Source organism: Lissotriton vulgaris, chromosome 8, assembly GCF_964263255.1.
Source record: "Lissotriton vulgaris chromosome 8, aLisVul1.2, whole genome shotgun sequence".
Classification (NCBI taxonomy): Eukaryota; Metazoa; Chordata; class Amphibia; order Caudata; family Salamandridae; genus Lissotriton; species Lissotriton vulgaris.
In genome coordinates, this window is record NC_141696.1 from 939741865 (window position 1) to 939762462 (window position 20598).

A 20598-nucleotide genomic window follows, 5' to 3' on the forward strand; every position below is an offset into this window, starting at 1 on the left:
CAAGGTGGAAACAAGAAAAAAAGAAAGTTAAAGTTACTTTATAGTTAAGCCTTTAAATAATATAGACACTCACATTTTAAAACAAGAAAAATACTGTAATTCGCCAGTACTTTTTTTACTGTAACATGCGCTGCTAATGACCTCATATATTATATCACTCATGAGATGGAAAATGACATCATTCATGACATCACTCATAACACCATTGTCACGTACAGCATAGAGTTACTAAGTGCACATGCGTGGATCCAAAACATTGCAATAGCGTAAGCCCTGGACTCAAGCAAGATAGGGCATGTTGAAAGTTATGGGTTGCACTGTTGACAAATCACTGAAGTTTTGGGTGCGAGTATTACTCCCTGTTAAACAAGATAAAGGCTCAATATGCTTAATGTTGGTTGCAGAGGCAGGCTTAAAGTAGGTTGACGCTTAAAGCCAAAGCTTGTTTCAAAATACCTGTGAGAAAGGCTAAACCTTCTGTTCACAATAAATAATCGAAGTCATCTCAAGCACATATGCACTTTGCAGCTTACTCTGTATTTACATATTTATTTTGAGCTGAACTCTCAATAATATATATATTTTTTAAAACAATAAATAATCCTCCAGTAGATTTGTCAGTATGTGCCTATATTAAATAATTGTAATGCAGTGCTGTAGTCTAATTCTATGTAGCAGGGTGTGGATGTTTTTGTTTAGAATTTCATTGAAGATTTTGAGGAATTTGGGACTGTTAAAAATGTAGAATGTACAAGAGTCCTACTTGAAAGAAGTTATGTCTCACAAGTGTAATAACCATGGCTCTAAGATTGTATGCCACTGTGCTCATCTCAGGAACATATGTAGTGTTGCTTACCAAGCCATGGACTACAGTCCATAGGGCCTGGGACAAAGTGTATTTACAGTGGCAAATATATACCGGTCAACCTCTTCACTTAAAATTGCGAGTCATGTAAAGTTTTGAAGTCGGTAATCCCATTAAGGTGAATAGAACATTGACGGTGTCACAATGATTGTGTGATGTCATCAGTAATGTAATCAATAATGTTATTTGAGATCGAAGATGTCAGAGATGAGAGATTTCATGGATTATGTAATTTAACGTCATGAATTATCTAATATGTGAGGTCATAAGCAGTGCATGGCAAGGTTACAAGTTACAGCTAGCTTAGTAAACTATAACTGGTGAATATCAGCTTTTTTTTTGTATAAAAACAATAATTTTTTGGTCTGGTTTGATAGTGCAGATACCACCAGACAATTATGTTAACATTATTGGAGAGGGGCTTTGGCTCCGCTCACATGTTGAGAACCAGGAGTACATGTTTTGATTGGGCAGAAGTTGTTTGCTTCCATAAAAAGTCCTTGCCCTCCACTCAGCTGTGGTATTTCTGTTTATTTATCCAGCAGCGTGAGATTGACCTTTCAGGGGCACACACATGACATTGTAGTGTTATTTAATTGTCTTATACAGCAAGATAATTTATGTTGCTTTTCTCTGGCAGTAGCACAGATGGGAGGAGGGCAGTCATTAACCTACATGGGTTATTGGGTCTGACTTCACAGTGCAACTGTCAACTGAAATGTTATCGTATGTGCATGGGCTCGACTGTACATTTCCAGTGGTAGGCCTGGTTCAAACCAGAAACGAGTAGGATAGTACCAGTGATAGTACCGGTGATGACCTTTGAATACATTAAGCAAATAGGTTAAATATTTAGGGCCGTTGAGATCTGCACATGTCCATATATGTCTGTCTTCAGAAAGTTTTGAGGGAAGTCAAACAGAGCTGCTGTACCTAGCTTAACAAATGTATCCAGTAGGTATTCTAGCCATTTGATTGACTTCTACCCTTGAAGTTGTATGCAGTCCTTAAGTATCTCTCTATAAAAATTATTTTAGGTCATAACCAGATGATAAGCCACCTAATCAAGTTACGCAAGGCAATGAGGTCTGACAAACAAGGCAGTTCCATCTCCTCGTGAACCATAAAAACAGGGGTAGATGCCGGAACTGCCAACAGACGTCTACGGAACCCCTTCTCCTTTGAATCTTTATATCCTCATACATCACTGCAAAATGTATCTTTTAAGACCAATTTTGCCTGCTAAATCTTAAACATAGCCTCCAGTGGCTTACTGCCAATTCTAGAGGAAAAGGAAAAGACTGCTCCTATAATGCCAACACCGTCAGCAAATATATATTATGCCCACACAATTCCCAGTACACATTTTTAGTTTTTGAGAGTATGTGAGTGAGCACTCTATGTTTTCAGAGGGCCTGCCTATACACTAATTGGAGGGTGTGTTTGCAGGGGCATGTAGGTGATGTACCCTCCCCTCAATGTGTGATGAAGACACTAACTAAGAGTCATAGGGGCACATGCATCAATCTAGGGTTTTGCATTTCCTAAATAGTGAAAATTAAGGAATCGCTATTTAGGAATTGCTAAATCCTATGCACCAAGAAATCCTAAAATTATTTAGGATTTCTTAAATTTCGGAATTTGCGATTCCTTAATTGCGAATCGCAATTAAGGAATGGCATTACATTGATTCCTATGGGCCTAGAGGCCCATAGGAATCAATGCCGTTTTGCATTTCTTTTTTTAGGAAATCGCAATTTGTTGATGCATTGCAAGGGTGCAGAGGGGGGTCCAAAGGACCCCCCCCCCCTGCACCCCTGAAATGTATTTTAAAGTGCATGTTTCACACACACATGTCCTAAGAACATGTGTGTCTGTAACATGACACTTTTCAAAATGCATTTTTGTGCTTTTTGAAACAATTTCGCAAATTAACACGAGGGTCAACCTCGTGTTAATTTGCACTTCCTATTTCAAAATTCGCATTTTTAAAAAAATTGATGCATTGCATTTAAGGAATCGCACAAATGCGATTCCTTAATTGCATTTGCATTTGTTGGAAATGCAAAAAAAAGCGAATTTTGAAACATTGTTTCATGCATCCCAAAAACGTATTTAGGAAGTGCAAACGGCCGAATGTACCGATTCGCACCATTTGCACTTCCTAAATAGGTTGATGCATGTGCCCCTTGGTGTCTTTTTTGGTAGGACTAGTGAGTATCCTCCCTGCAAAAAAGAGCTCAGCAGATGATGATAAGCGGGAGCTAGAGGCATCATTACTCAATGGCTCATTGAGGTAGCTTAGAAGAGGCAACTCCCAAGTTGTGTAGCTGTAAAATTGGGGAGGGTGGTGAACTCCGCTCCGCCAGAGCAGTTTGTGGAGTTTTGCCTACTCCGTGCTCCTCTGGGAGCATGGAGTTCTGCAAAAATCTCTGACTCCGGTGGAGTTGGGCCTCGCCAGTCACCACCCACCTCTACTGAAGTTAGCATGGCGGTACAGACACGCCCCTTGCAGGTCTAGGAAAATAAGTCACATTAACTTTTTTTTACCTATCTTCTGCATCTCTGGTTCTATATGAGGAAGTGGGAATACTTTCTCATTTTGGAGTCAGTGCTGCACTGAGGGAATATCCCTGCTAAGTCACCTTACAGAACTGGTGCGCGGACTATGATGGGCGTGAGGCATTGAACACCTCCACCGAAGAAACCGGATTAACTGATTCCCACACAGCGCCCCCAAAATGTTACTGCTGCAGTTGGTATACGATTTTCTTGCGGGCACTGGGGGCCTCTGCAAATGACTTTTTGGGGCAGACGGTGGAGCTGGGGAAGCTAAGGTTGCCCATTTGCAGAGTAATCGCGGAAGGTGAAGCGTGATTTTAGTGGTTGATGCTTTTTTGACAGTTCCCTGAAAGCAGATTTCCAACCAAACGACAGCCAATCTACCTTTGACGTCATGCACACTACACCTACCAAACGTATCACCTTGTATGTCAGAGACCAAACGGTGTTGATGTGTCTGTAAAATTACAGAACGTGTCCAATGACAACTCACCTCTGTAACATCACACATTACATTCTGTGACACCACTCACCCATAATATTGTGACTTTATGCACTTACCACCCAGTAACAAAGAAAATTTGTCATCACAACCACCTAATACACACAATTGCCACATCGACTAACCTCATCCCTCATCTTTACATCCGATGTCCATTGACTTTGTACACCTGACATTCTATGACCTCACTATTATTATTATTATTATTATATTTCTTATATAGCGCCAGAATCGACCCCCGAAGGGGTATCTCTGCGCTTGCCTTGGGAACCCGTCCTGGTTTTTCCCTGTGAGATAGCCCCTACAGGGGATCCCCAAGGTGAAAGCCAGGCATCCCGCCGCGGGGGGCCGTTGTGGAGATTAAGCAAGCTTAATGCCCAGAGTTGCAGAGTGTGAACCCATGATTAGGTCAGGCACCGAAGCGAGAATTATCGAGTCCGTGGACATTTGAGCTCACACCCTGCCGCGTCGGGAATCGAACCCTGGTCCCGGGTCTGACCTCTGCTTCAGGGTCTGCCTGCTCTAACCAGTGAGCCACACTTCTCCACTAGGGAGAAAAGGAACTCCATGGAATTTTACTGAGTTTTTATGCAACTTCACGGAATTCCACATAGTGCAACTCCGCAAACTCTGCCCACCCCTACTGTAAAACTAAGCACCTAGTATGACATTGTATTTTTAAGTGGACAGTGAACACCCCTGATCTTTTTGGACCAGATGATTATACTGGCTAGTTCCCATACAGAGAAGTTCTGGAATTTAAGCCTTAATTCATTAGCGAAAAGAAAAAAGAATATTTGAAGGGTGTTAGAAACAGTTTTTTTTGTTATTGTGTTGTCTTGAATGGAGGTCTCCCCTTTGTCCCCAATTCACTCTTTACTCCCATTGTTTAAGAGAGCAGGAATGTGCCATATATACTAAGATATGATACATTCCTTCTCTATCCCTCCACTGGCGCAAAAGCTGCTGCCAAGTACACATGCAGGCACCCATGTGATATGGTGCAAGGGTGTCTGCGTTATGGGCAGGATTGTTTAGTGCTGGAAGGGACATGTTCCTGCACCAAAAAAATCCTCAAAGGCATTTTTTCTTTCTATTTGAAATGCAGCACGAGAGGGAAAAGGACATAACAAGGAGAAATGAAGATGTTTCTCCTCTTTATGCCTCTTCTGGAAAATTGTGACACAAATCGAGTTTACTGACCTTAGTAAATCTGTGTTTTCATAAAGATGCATACATCATCCAATACGCCACAGACACCTAGCTGATTATCTCCCTCACAGAAGAATCCACAGCCACCAAGAGCAACTTTCACAATGGAATGAAGGCAGTTGCAGCCTGGATGATTGACTGCTGCCTCAAGCATAACTGAGACAAGACCAAAGTGCTCATCCTGAGCTCCTCCCCCCTTCACTTGTTATAACTCTTGGTGGCCACAGTGCTCGGAGTCCCCCACCACCCACGGACCACACACAAAACCTCAGCCTCATCCTGGACTCCTCGCTCTCAATGAAACACCAAATCAATGCTGTTTCCTCCTGCTTCTCCCACTTTCTCTGCTACATTCATAGGATTTTCAAAGGGATCCTCAATGAGTCCAGGAAAACAGTCACCCATTCGCTTGTCCACAGCAAACTCGACTACGGCCATGCACTCTACACTGGCACCACCCAGAAACCCCCAATAAACCAGCAGACCATCCAGAATGCCTCCGAAGACTCATCCTGCACCTTCCACGCCACAACCCGCTCACCAGCCACCTGAGAAACCTTCACTGGCTGCCTGTCAACAAAAGAATCACCTTTAAGATTGTCATGCATACCTAAAAGGCCCTCCAAAATGCCAGACCTGCATACCTCAACCCCTGCCTCTCCTTCTACACTCGGCCTGACATCGCCTCTCCACCCAACTACACCTGGTCACCATCCCACGGATCCGCAAGACTACGGCTGGAGGAAGATCCTTCTCCTACCTCATTGCAAGGACCACGAACTCCCTGTCTCTGCACCTCAGGCAGTCCCCATTGCTGCAGCAATTCAGGGAGAACCTCAAGACCTGGCTCTTCCACTGAACCGCATACCCCTGCCCCCACTAAGCGTCTTGAGATTCTCACAGGTGAGTAGTCACGCTTTATAAGATTACTTATTGATTGATTAACCTACTCTGACTTTCTCAAGCCTGCAAGCTCTGGGTATGTTTTTAGTCAGATATTCCTTCAGAAGATTAGACATTCAAATGACAAGCAGTTGTCTCTTTTCCCCTCCTGTATAATCCTAATGAAAGGCTGTTTTCTGCTCCTCTGTTTTTGCCAGTAAAATGTAGTTTTGGGCAAAACAAGCGTTATAGGCATAGGTCACACAAAGCAGACAGTTAAACATACTACTTGCTTTCTTTGCTCATCTGATTCCCCCTTTTATTTGTCCCTATTGTCCAGGACTGCCATGACCTCTCAGTCCTAACTGGTTCGTCCGTTCTCCTTCTCGCTTTGTTGTATCTGAACAATTCTCCCATCGATTGGACTTTTCATGTGGTCTGTGAGCTCAAGAGGCAGTGAGCTCTACCCTACTCATTTTACCTACTTCTTTGCTAAAGTGTAAGACGGTTGTTGTGTTGAGTTGTACCTATGCTCTCGGCACAGACCTTTGATTCAGTTTTAGAGTCTTGGGTCCATACCGTGCTATCTGTGGGCAGTTGGTGGCTGTATACGGGCTGGATTGTATGTAATCCGGTGACAGCATTATGTACCATTAAACTACGTTTTTACACTATTTCTGGACTACGTGCCTTACTCAACAATTTATAGACAATCTGGGATATCGGCAACCCCACACAGACCAACATGAGCATTATGTGTGCCGTGCAGTTAATTTTGTTTTGTACGGATTAGTCAATCGGACTTCCGCGCACTTTTGGGACATACAGTGAGATCATTTTAGTCCCTTTTTTGTTATTTTTTCTTTCTTGTTTTTTTTGTTATTGTTAGAAATGGGATTTCTGGTTGGCTAGGGCCTGTGCCTAAGCCAGGCAGAAACCACCACCTTTGTCAAGGCAAGGGAGTTACATGCTGAAGATAACCCCTGCTCACCCCCTTGATAGCTTGGCATGAGCAGTCAGGCTTATCCCAGAGGCAATGTGTAAAGCATTTGCGCAACACACTCGCACAGCAGCGATACACTAGGCATACCACAAAAGAAACTCCACACAAGGTTATATATAAAATTGCCTTTGTATTATTCATAAACACATTAGATCACAATCAAAAATATACACTGTGCTAACTGCCACTAGGTAGTACTTTACAGGGGATTATATAGATGACAAGGCCAATCGGGCCACTGTCAGAACCATTAGAAAGCACAAGTAGTAACCATGAAACAACCAGCAACTACTGGCATTAGCACTTTGCACATATCACGTTATGCATTAGCATTAGGCATCATATTAGGCGTACATCCTACTAATCAGAGCACCACAGTAATACTCTGCGGTGTACACGTCACCTTGGGGCCTTACACGATACAAAAGCACAAAATGATCGCTGGCAAACTGGTCTTCCTCGAGGGCCCGTCTGGGCTATTTGAAATGCCCTTTGTTCAAAGTCAGGGTTTAATAATCCTTCAAACTGGCCCTCTGGCTGCCTCAGCAGCGAAGACAATGTGCTTGATGCACTGGGGGCAAGGGTGCACCTCACCCCTTCCTCTCATAAAAATAAGAATGCCCCTGTCTTTGCAGATGCCTGCGGTGCAGGTGGAAATATTCTTCACTGGCACCAACAGTGCCATGTGAGCCCCCTTCACCGGAGCTTATCTGGTGCCACTACCAGGGGCCAAAGAAAATACTCAATTTTAGCCCAACTCACCGGGGTTTTCCTCCTTTCGCCGGCAGGAGGAGCTCTGCAGATCTGCGGTAGTAGCCCTCAAGCTCTGGTCAAACCCCTCCTCTCGCCGTTACTCCTTGGCGGTGTACAGGAAGGCGGTGAGCCGTCAGGAGCCACCGTCTCCCTCTGGGCATGTGCGCTGGGCTTCTCCTTCTCTGGATGAGGAGGCCCTGCCTACCAGCAACACTCAGGGCCCTCTCCGGCCATGGGAGCCCCTCCCGCAAGAAGGCAAAACTCTGCCTGACTTCCGAGTCGTGCTGCCTCTCCTTCAGCCAGCCCCCAACCAGGCAGAGTCACGCCGGGCTCCTTTTTCTGTCGTCAGTTTCCTTTTCCTGGCCCCACTCACAGTCAGGCAACAGGCAGCTGGCTTCCGGGTCACTGTGGCGGTGGCTCTTCAGGTGCAAAAAAATGCGGGTTAGGCTCCCGCTCCACTTCTAGGCAGCACGGGGGAATCCCCATGTTGGGATTCCCTGGGAATGCTTTTGCAGCACAGCACTGCCAGCCTCAAGACCCCTGAGGCACTCCTCACATCCTCTCTGGTCTAGGCAGTCCACTTCTCTCACGTGTGTGCTCTCCAGGACACTTAGTCCACAGTTATTAGGGGCAGAGCTGGGCACAGGCAGGCCAGCATGTAGGGACCCCCAGGAAGCATCAGCTGGATCCCACAGCTTTTCCTCCAGTCACCCAGTAGTCCTTCGCCCCAGAACAGGTACCATCAAGCACAACCTTACAAGGGGTCACAGCCCCAATATATATACCAGGTTGGTCTTTGTTCTGCCCTTGCACAGGGCTTGTAGATCCAGTCCCAAGTGGATCTGGGGGGTTTGGAAACATTTTCCTTACACTGCTCACACTCTCCTTTGTCAGGGTGGGCTCTGTCCTCAGACACACCACAGGGGGGCAGAGACAGCATTGAACAAGCCAGGCACAGACCTATTCCGGGTCAGGGGATTCTCCTCCCACTACTCCAAATTCAGATCTGCCCATTCTGCCTAGCGCTGACACACCCCGCCCCTCTAGAGACACACACTTCACCAGCCCATGTCACTCCAGAACTAGACATGCAATACACATCAGGCAGGCACGAAGACAAATAGCACACAGAAATTACAACCTCTGAAAGTGGCATTTCTAAAATAGTGATAATAAATCTGCGCACACCATTACACATTTATTATTACATTTCCAAACATACCAAACTTGACCATGCTGCTCCTCTCATATCAGAAAATTACCACTGAAACACTTATCAGGGAATCCCCAATGCATTCCGATGAGAGGGCAGCCTCACTGCAGTGAAAAACCAAAAGAGCTGTTTGTCCCTACCAGGACATTTTACACACTTAAGGTACATGTCCTCCCTTTTACCTACAATGGACCCTGCCTATAGGGCTAGCTAGGGCCTATCTTAGGGGTGACTGATATGCAATTAACAGGGGGTCACAGGCGCGGCAGCTACTTTGCGTGCCACGTCACAGTGGCAGTAAACTGCGCACACAGACCCTGCAATGGAAGAGGCCTGAGACAGATTTGAAAGGCTACTTTGGTGGGTGGCACAATCAGCCCTGCAAGCCCACCAGTAGCATTTAATTTACTGGCCCTGGGTATCAGTGATACCACTTTACAAGGGACTAACAGGTAAATTAAATATGCCAAACAGGTGTAGACCAATCTTAACATGTTTACCACAGAGAGCACATGCACTTTACACTGGACAGCAGTCCTAAAGTGCCCAGAGTCCTAAAACCACGAACACCAGGTCAGGAAAATGACTAGGAGGAAGGCAAAAAGTTCATGGATGACCCTTCAAAAAGGGCCAAGTCCAACAGTCATCATATTACATCTATTTTGCATTGACATTCATAATGGATGTCAACTATCTACCATTTTTGAAGGGTGAAGTTTGGATGCGAACAATTCCCTTTATTCAAATTTACAATGTTTTGGCAGACATTATAACCTTGTATGAACATGTCTACACAAAATTATCGTTTAGCTCCTCCTCAATGTTTCTGGCCTGCTTGTAGTTCTACTTGCATGAAATGGCCAGAATTGCAGGCATATTTTTACAAGACTATATAGAAAATCTGGAAGTTCAAGGAGAAATGTCACCTGCAAAAAGAAGGGAATATTTTTACATTCTGTGGGTCCTGAGGGTCTTAAAGCTTTTAACCAAATGGCAAGAGTTGGTGGGGGTTGGGACCAAAATATATTTTCTGCTGCAATTAATGATTTTGATCGCTATTTTTCTTCTAAGGTCTGTATTGGTAGCTTAAGGTGCAAGTTCTTCCAAAGCAAACAAAGTATGGAAGAGTCAGTAGACAGTTATGTTTCTGCATTAAGAACACTTTATCCTGAGGCCAATTTGGGGGCTACAGGAGGATTTTATTAGAGACCAAGTGGTGATGCATGTAAGAGACCCCGCCATTAGATAGGTTGTGGGTTAATGGTGATTCTAAACTCGAAGATATTTTAGCTATAGTAAGAAAATCTGAAATGCTGTGTAGAAGTGCTAAAGAAGTAAAAGTGGAAAACAATGGCAAAATAAGCAGCACAGTAGCCAAAGTAGGAGGTGCTGGAGTAAAACTGGATAATTACAATTAAAAAATACAGGAAACTACAAAAGTACGCAGTGTTGTTACTGACAAAGATAAGCTCAATTTTTACAGGTGCGATAGCAAGTTCCACTTGGCTAACAACAAAAGCTGTCCTGCCATTAAAAAAAGTGTTCAGTGTGTGGTGTCATTGAACATTTTGCTAAAGTATGCAGGAAGGGCAAGAACAATAAGGTCAAGTGTGTTGAAGAGGGTGAGTCTTGTGAGAGTGATTGTGACACCAAAGACACAGATTTTGAGAGGTTGTTCTTGTTGAATATTAGAGATACTTTTCCTGTGATTTTGAACATTGACAATACTGTTATTAAAAAGAAGCCTAATTGTGACATGATGATTGGGGGAGTGGAAGTACAAATATATGCTGACTCTGGGTCTCCGTATTCCATAGTAAATGAAAATGTATGGAAATCCAAGTTTGTAGGCAAACTGGGACCTAATCTATATCCTTCTGACATCAATCAAGAGGGATAATCAAGAGAGAGGATAGAAATAATTGATTTTCGTTTACCTATTTTCCAGATTTAAAGACCGTGAGTGGGTGGCTAAATTGTATGTATCCAAACAAGGTCCTCCGTTTTAGGATGGTTAGAACAAGGGAAACTTGACATTATATTGAATCCCAACAGTCCTGATCGTGTCATGGTTGTTGGAGAGTATGACGACTGTAGTAAGGACATGTTAAATAAGATTCCTGAGGTTTTCAGAGACAGTATTGGTCAATTTCAAGCACAAAATAGTTTTAAAGGATAATGCTTGTCCCAAAATCTACAAAGCGAGACATATCCCTATAATGGTGAGGAATGAAGTGGAGAAATAACTTAATATGCTTGTTGAGAGTAACATCATTGAAAAGATTGAATCTTTAGAATATGTTTCTCTCATTGTGGTTGCAAGGCGTTCTAACGGTAACATCAGATTATGCATTGATTTGTGCCATCTGAACAGTAATATTGTTATCGATCAATTTCCTTTACCTTGTATTACTGAATTGTTAGGATTTGTAGGTAAAGTTAAGTTATTTTATTGCATTGATCTCTCAGCTGCCTACCACCAAATCGTGTTACATGACAGCTGTAAAAAGTAGACTGCCTTTATTACAGCATTTGGGTGTTTTCAATGTAAAAGAATGCCGTTTGGCCGCAAGAAAGCTGTTTTTCAGCACCTTGTGTATAACATTTTTGGCAATTGTAAAAATGCTGTTTGTTTTCAAGATTACGGGCCATGTGTATCAAGCCTTTTGCGAATCGCAGAGGCCAAATTTCGCAGAATTTTGACCTTTGCGAATCGCAAAAGGCCTTTTTGCATGTTTTGGTATGTATGAAATATTCGCAAAATAAGGAATAGCAAAGATATGCGATTCCTTATTTTGACATAGCATTAAAGGAATTGCAATTTTGCGATTCCTTAAATGCTATGTATATAGCATTTTTGGGCTGCGAATTATGGTTAGGAATTCGCAAATTACCACCAACTTGTAGTTGATGGTAACTTGTGAATTCTTCAAAAAATGCACAATTTGGCATTTTTGAAGGTGGCATGTGATGCACACACATGCCTATAGGGCATGTATGTGCGCCATATGCACACTCATGTACATTTCAGGGGTGTAGCAGGGTGTCTTTGAGACACCCCTGCACCCTTGAAATAATTCTCAAATTGCGATTAGCAAATTGCGAATTCGCAATTTGAAAATTATTTTGCAATCATTCCTATGGGCCTCCTGGCCCATAGGAATGCATTGGAAATTATTCCTTAATTGCGATTTCGCAAAATACGAATTCGCAAATAAGGAAGATTAAGGAATCGCTAAAAAAAAGCGATTTTCTTCATACATACCATTTTGCGATTCCTAAATAGCGATTCCTTAAAAATCGCTATTTAGGAATCGCAAAACGGAACTATAATACATATGGCCCTAGATTCTTGTGTTCAGCAACAACAAAACTGATCATAACCATGCACTGGAAGTAGTCTTAGGTAGATTATCTGCTAATGGTCTAACTGTGAAACATGCAAAGTGTAAATTTGGTGTTACTTCAGTGACTTATTTGTGTCATGTGCTTTGTGAGGATGGTATTACACCCAAACCTGACCTCGTAGAGGCCATTCATTTGCTTCTGTCTCCGAATTCTAGAAATGATATAAGGTAATTTCTGGGTTGAACGAAATTCTACTCCAAATACATACAAACATTTTCTTGCAGCGTTTTCAACATTAGGCAGTTATTAAAAAACAGGAGCAAATTTGTGTGGGATGTGGAATGTGAAAAGGAGTTCAAGGATGTTAAGTCGTCAATTGAAAAAGCAACATCTCTTAATACATTTGGGGGCATATTACCAAGCAATAGCGATAATTATCGCTATTGCTTGGTTAGAGACAAAAATTTACCGCTAAGCTGCGGCGATTTTTATCGCAAATAAACCTTGGTATTACCAAGGTTTATCGCAAAAGCGATAAAAATCGCCCGCAATGCATGAATATCGCTGAAAAGTCAACGATATTCATGCATTACCGAGCTAATGCTCTTAGCCATGTTATCCACCTCCCATTGGATAACATGGCTAAGAACTGCTCAGGGCAGGTGTTAGCTTTTGGAGATATTCGCGCTTAGCGTGAATATCTCCAAAAGTTGGTAATAGGAGATAGCGATGTTAGCGACTGTTTCCAGTCGCTAACATCTTGGCACGCCCACTTTGCATGTCATTAGTGATAAATATCACTGACATGCAAAGTGGGGCCCAAGATGGTCGCTATCTCCTACTAGCTGTCGCTAACTGGTGTTAGCGACAGCTAGGTAATAGGGAGAAAATTTTATCTCCGCTTTCTTGGCTTTTAAAGCTAAAAAAGCGGAGATAAACCCCCTTGATAATATGCCCCTTGGTCCTCAACTTACTTGTGTCATCACTACTGATACCAGTTCTAAAGTCTTAGGAGCTGTGTTGGCACAAAAACTGGAAAAAGGAGGTGAGGCCATAATTGCTTATGCTTCAAGGGCTTTACCCCTTCTGAGGAGAAATATTCAACTAGTGTAAGGGAGACTTTCGCTTACTTGTGGGCCTTGGAATATTTTAGAATGTTTGTTTGGGGCAAACAGTGTAAAATTAGGAGTGATCATAAACCCTTTGTATGTTTACTCACCGCTGATGGAATGATCAAGGCTGCCGCAAAAATTACTAGAATGTCGATGAGATTGCAGGACTTTATTTACAAAATAGTATATATACCTGGCAAGGACAACGTTAATGCTGATTTTTTGTCAAGACTCCCTTTACCTCTTACAGAACATTTTCAGAACTCATGGGATGATTTTCACATTGCGTTAGTACACAATGATGGTGCTATGCCTATTAAAAATGAAAATTGGTGTGAAGAATACTTGAAAGATGGAACACTGCAAGAGGTTCAAACGTGTATTGTTGAGGGATGGCCTGCCAAGAAAAATCTTACCTCTGTAATTAGGAATTTCTCGGAGATGAGAAATGAGTTATCTTAAACTAATGGTACTATTTGGAGGGGTGATAGAGATGTGCCTTCCACCGGATTGACACACATTATTGTTCTGTATTGGAATGCAGGACATAATGGTATTGTTCGAACAAACCAATCAGTTAAAAAAACTTTTTATGACCTGGTTTGGATATTTTTGTTGAACACGTAGTTCGAGAGTGCTTCAGTTGTGCAAATTCTGACAAGTAATTAAAAACCTTGCAACCCAATATGGGGGAACACTGTGTTCCCAATGGTCCTGGTACCTTTGCCATAGATATCATGGGACCCATCGGTCCTAAGAGTTAGTATATTGTAGCAGCCATTGATTTATTTTCTAAGTAGCCTATCATAAAAGTTGTAGAACAATTAAATATTGGCACAGTTTTATTGTTTTTGGATTAAACATTTACAGATGAGGGCCTTCCTATACGTGCTATTACTGGCAACATAGTGTAATAAATATCTAATAAGGCTAAAGACTAATTGAAGTGATACATTGCACTACCTCTTTATACAACTCTAGTGGGAATGGTATTATTGAGAGGTTTAGTAGATTACTAAAAAGTGCCATACACATTTCTGATGTAGACAATGACAGATGGAAAGTTCATAAAACAATAAGATCCATGTGGAAGTATAGAACTACTCCCAATGAGATGACTGATTGCTCTCCCTTTGAGATTATGAGATGCAGATTTGCTAGAACTGAAAGTAATCCATCTTGGTTATTAACTTCTACTAAAAGTTCAGTTGATTAGGACAAAGTCTAGAAAATAATTGAAATAACTCATATTGTCAACAAGCATAGGTTCAATCTGAACAAAAGATCAAAGAAGGATCCCTTGATTCAGGTAGGAATGCTTGTCAAGGTACAAAAAAAACATGGAGAGTATGCAAAGGAGTGAGTTAGTTTATGGAACCTTTTGTTGTAAAGGATTTTCTGTCTGACTCTCTAATGGTAAAGTATGGAACTTAAGTAGCTGTTCTTAAGGGTGAAAAAAAGTTGTAAAAGGGGGAAAATGTTACACCCAAACAAGATTATGACATAGAAGAAACTGTCAGGAAGGGTGTCATTCAGAATTGTAGTAATGAAGATAATAGCTGTTAGCTCTGAAGAATGTTGGGTACCAGATTATATTGTTGCTGGCGGTGCTAACAAAGATAAGGCTCAGGAACAGGACAAAACCTCAGTACCTCATACCTCAGAAACAAAGCGCCTACTCAAAAGACCTATATGGTTATTTGATTTTGTTTTTCACATTAGAGATAAGTTGTACACATAAACCTCTTTTGACAAAAAATTTACCTATTTCTTATCAATGCTGTATTGTTGTAATCGGATCTAGGACCCTAATTAAATATTCCCGATTTATGCCCTTATGTGGTTATAACAAATCATATCCTTAGAAAAAAGGCACAAGAATCATACCCATATTAAGTCATAGCCAATGCAGTCCAAATACGGCAAGGCTACTCCCCTAGACTCCTAGAAAGCACAACGCGTTCTTAAACAACCCAAGCCTCCAGCAGCCCGGGAATTCCCCCTGCTTTTGGTTTGATTTGTCCTAGAACTCCTGAGAGTCCTGAAAGAACTGCCAGTTCTTAGTGACATCTTATGTCCAACCTTACCTCCAACTCGGCACCTTCCAGGTATAAATATACCAGCATCTGCCTTAAGCAAACACACGGTGGTTTGGAGCAGATCGGCTATCTACTTATCCGAAGCCCAGCTGATGCGAGTGCCGAAGGAAGCTTACCCTCCCATTGACGCACTGAGAGAGACGCTGTCTTTTCTCCTGCAGAGAAATCCAGCTCCAGTGTTTCCAGTCACCCTCGCGGGTTGCTGGGAGATCGAGTCCTGAGAAAGAGATACAAGACCTCCTTCATTCTATAACCAAGATATGGAGCTGATTAAATCCTCAGAGAATTCTTGATTCAGATTCTTGGCAAAAATAACTTAACTTAAACTGCAGCTCACTTACTCCTTCCTACGTACTAGTCTTAGGTTAGGTACACCAGGGTAGGCGTATCTTAGAAGCACCAGTTGAGCACATTTAGTCAATGATTTCAAGAATGTATATATTTTATCCATTTTAAGTATCTTATGGCTCAGAAACCATATAAATGCTTTTACAGTATTATTTCATAATACTCCTTTTACTGTACGCACTTTACTTCATGATATGTATTGCAATTGTGGCAATTCATTTCTCTTGCATGAGAAAGAAGACTGCTCAATAAATAACCCTTTTATTGAAAATGCCCGTCTCTCTATTTCTCTGCACTCCTGGTGAAACTAAGCATGAACAATTGACTAAGTGAAATAGCTGTCTATTATTCTCACACGACTCTGGAGATTTACTCCTTATTCAAGGGGGAGCAAAGTTGTCATGTTTATGTGGTTGTCAGAAACTAATCCCTTCTTGTATATTCAGGAAAGTTAACCCCTTCCTGTTTACTCGAGAAAGTTTCTAGTGACCTTTGAGGTAGATGGCATACCTAATTAAGTCTAACATATTCAGTAGAGACCTAGATGACCTCAGTCCTACGTCTAAACTACCCCTTATGTTATTCCAATGCGCAGAGCCTATTGGAAATATAGGAACTACACTACAGTATTATATTTATTATTTGTTCTTCCTCTTTAGGTTTTATTTTTTTTGTTTAAAGGAGGAAGATGTGTTGTGTTCAGTTGAACTATGTTCTCAGCACAGACCTTTGATTCTGTTCTAGAGTATTTGTCCCTGCAGTGCTATCTGTGGGCAGTTCGTGGCTGGAGAAGGGCTGAATTGGATGTAATCTGGTGATCCTGCATTATGTACCAGTAAACTAGGTTTGTACACCATTTCTGGACTACATGCCTTACTCAAAAACGGTGTCGGCAAATGTTCTGAAGACCATTATTTCTATTTACACCATTTCACAGGACTGATTTCTCTTCTGCCACACTTGCACTGGAGTGTAACTTTGATTTCAAAGAAGTCCTAGAAACTTATCCATAGCTTTCAGGGATTCAAAGCCCTAATTTGAGATGGAAATAACAGTCATCTCTCGGTACTCTCTTAATAATTAATAATGCATATAGAAATCTGCTGTCTAGTCTCGATGGTTGTTTTTCTAAGAATTGAGAATCCTTTATTCAATCATATGAATTCATAAATCCTTTTCAATTTAAATCATTTGCTTCTTTTTGAATCTGTACATCCGTATATACATATCTCCCTATGCATTTTGGGCAGGTCGCCCTTCGTCAGGTGAGGTATCTGTCGGAGCAATAAGCATAAATTCCTTAATGTTCACTAAACAAGTGTCCCTACACCAATGAACCTGGTGTCTCTAAAACTAGGGTGGTGGTCGCTTTATGATGAATGTGACAAGTATACAATAATCATGCAGTAATACTACATGTGGGAAACACGTCCAAAAGAAAAAATGCAAAAGATATGAGTGGGACTGGTATGGTTGAGCTCGACAAAGAGTGTGTTGGCAACATGCTTGCTTTTTAAAAAAAAATCAGTAAACATGTGCGCGGTGCAGAACAAATCTGTATTAAGAAATGCATGTGGTGCACGTGTAGATTTATAAAAGCAAAAGGGTGGTATCTCAATAGTTTATACCAACAACAAACTAATAGCATGCGGATGTTAGAGAGGTTACATGGCCGATAGGAGCAAGATGCATGATTTTCATTACAGTACAAGTCATACGTGCACGAGTGAATAGTGAGATACGATCTCTGTCTATAGCGTCCAAAACATACTTTCCGGCTGTTCAGCTGTAGCGTTAGTGGAAGTGGATGTATGGGCTAGTCTCACGTTACTCAGGTCTATAAAGTACCGGTGATTCAAGAGATTGACATAAACAAAGGACCAAAGAATGAAAACTGATGACAAGTCTGAAACTTCCAGCGCCATCTTAAAATGAGCGAACAGTGCAAGCATGTATATTATAAACAGGATGTAAAAGCGAATGCCTTTAAACATTAATGTAGACTCATATTTGGGCTGTTCTCAATGCTGATGTATGTGTTAGTCCTGCGTGCATCAGGTCTATAAAGTACCAGTGATTCGAAAGATTGACATAAACAAAGGACTAAAGACTGAAAGCAGGTGACAAGTCTGAAACTTGAACTGTAATGAAGCTCACGCATCTTGCTGCTTATCGTATGCTTGTCACATTCCTCATAGAGCGACCACCATCCGAGTTTCAGAGACACCAGGTTCATTGGTGTAGTGACACTTGATCCCTGTTTTTGTTTGGTGACCAATAAGGAATTTACGCTTATTACTCCTACAGATACTTCCACTGACAAAGGGCGACCTGCCTGAAATGCCTAGGGAGATATGTATATGCGGATGTAAAGATTCAAAATAAAGAAAATTATTTAATTTGAAAAGGATATATGAATTCATATGATTGAATAAAGGATTCTCAATATGAACCGTTAACTACTTCGTTGGAAAGTTTTTGTTGAGTGACTTTTATACTGCCTTGCACCAGCGTTTCAGCAGTGCCCAGGGGGATGTCGCTGAGTTAAGCGCCACTACCTTATCGCATTCACTAGTACACCTCTGTCAGAGGGTGATACCCCAGGAGCACGCTACAACTACACAAACCCGGCACACCCATTGGAGTGCATGTTCAAACTAAATTGTTTTTCAAAGTACACAATCATTTGTAACAGTTGACATATTTATTGATGATTTAGTGTGGGACATGCTGTATGAATAATGCTCTAACATCCCGTGTAATGAGATATATGGTTCTGTTTGATATTGCTATTTCATACTATTTGTTTCATTTGTCTGCAGTGTTCTTTGAGCAAATACAGCATCCATGGTATGCTTATTATTCATCCTGAATATATATTTAGATGCCCTTGTACTGTAAAATTAATATTTTACAAAAAATAACATAGGGATGGATGTACAAATATCTAAAATTGTGATTTTCTAATAGCGAATCACAATTAGGAAGTTGCAGTTCCTGATGTAAGAAAATTTACATCTTTTAAATAGGAATTCCTAGTGGTTCACAAATTGACCTACCTCATGAATATTAATAAGGTAGGTAGAAATTAGCAACCCATCAGGAATCACAGCCATCACAGGGATGGTGTCCTGCTGAGGTCAGCAAAGCAACATATCTGTGATTGCTTTTTAATAACACAAACCGATTTTCATTAACAGACTGCATTTACAAAGAAAAAAATGGAGTCTTTCAGTTTCATTTTTTATGAGTAGGCAGTGGACCTCCCCCTTTGTGAATGGGTTACCACCAGTTTTAAACTGGTAGTAAAGTATTACTGATTTGCAACCGTAATTTGGTCGCAAAACAGTAATACATACCATACCTATTTGTTATTTGGAAGGGTCACCTTAAAATATGTCCCTTCCAAATACTGAATCGCAAGTGCACATTGGTTACACGCTGCATTTTGTACATCTGAAAAACATTTTTCTTGTCGCAAATGGCCCGATTCTGTGCATAGGGTCTTCTTACAACCACAAAAAAGCTTTGAACATCTGGCTCAAAGTCCTTTATCTCATGTAGTTTCGCCTATTAGCATACATTTAAAATGAACACATTGTATAATCAATCCATCGAGTATATTTCAAAGTAATCGAAAATAGCAAACAATGTGATGCTAGTGCAACCTTTATGTGTAGCTTTTTAAATATGTAAAGTCAATAACACCTCGTATTTGAATTATTTAAATTAATATTTATAATACCTAGATAAAGATTACATCTCTTATGATTTTTGGCAAGTAACACATGCACAGAGGATTCAAATGCCTTATACATAGAGTTGAGCTTATATAACTTTGTATTCATTAAACTTGTTTCATTTCGGTTTCTTTTTTTTAAGTTCAAGAAAATTTTATTTGATAATAATAAGAGAGAAAACCAGGTGTCAAAACAAAGTACAACGTGATAACAAGTTAAAAAATCTGAGCCGAATAAAACAATCATACAAATGTAAGCATTATAATCAAAGAAATCTGGGTGCAAAAATGAGAAAGAAGGAAAAGGAAAAGAGAAAACACATTAAGCATAAAATATGAAAAGCATGAGAACGTTGGAAAAAATTGGTACAATAGAGGATAAGTGGAATGTATCGAGCAATTAAGGAGGTTTAGGAACTTCCTGTTGTGGAGGCGGAGGGTGAAACAAGCGTTTACTACATGAGTCCAGATAAAGTGTGACAGGAGTCCACAGGTCCATGCGCTTTGTAGCCATACATGCCGGGAAAACATGAGCAGTATCGAGTCTATGATTATGGCATACATTAAACCACCATGCTTTGAAGGAAATCTTGGAGAAGTCTTTCCAGTTGACCGTTATTTGTTGGAAGGCAGCGGCAAGTAATAGGTCAATGATCTGGGGTTTTAGATCAACGTCATCCCAACAAGGGGAAAGGCTCCCCATAAAGATATGTGTGTGAGAAAAAGGAATGGAGGTGTGGAAAATTAAATTAATTTGAGCCCAAACCTGCAGCCAAAAATTACGGACATGAGTGCATAGAAATAACATATGAAATAAATTAGCTTGCGATGATGAACAAGACCAACATGTGTGGGGAGTGTTAGGGAAGCGTTTGTGGAGGTCAGAGGGTGTGAAGAGAAGCCTATTGTAAATAAAAAACAAGGTCTGAGTGAGGGTTGCTGCTCTGGAAGACTTGCGGA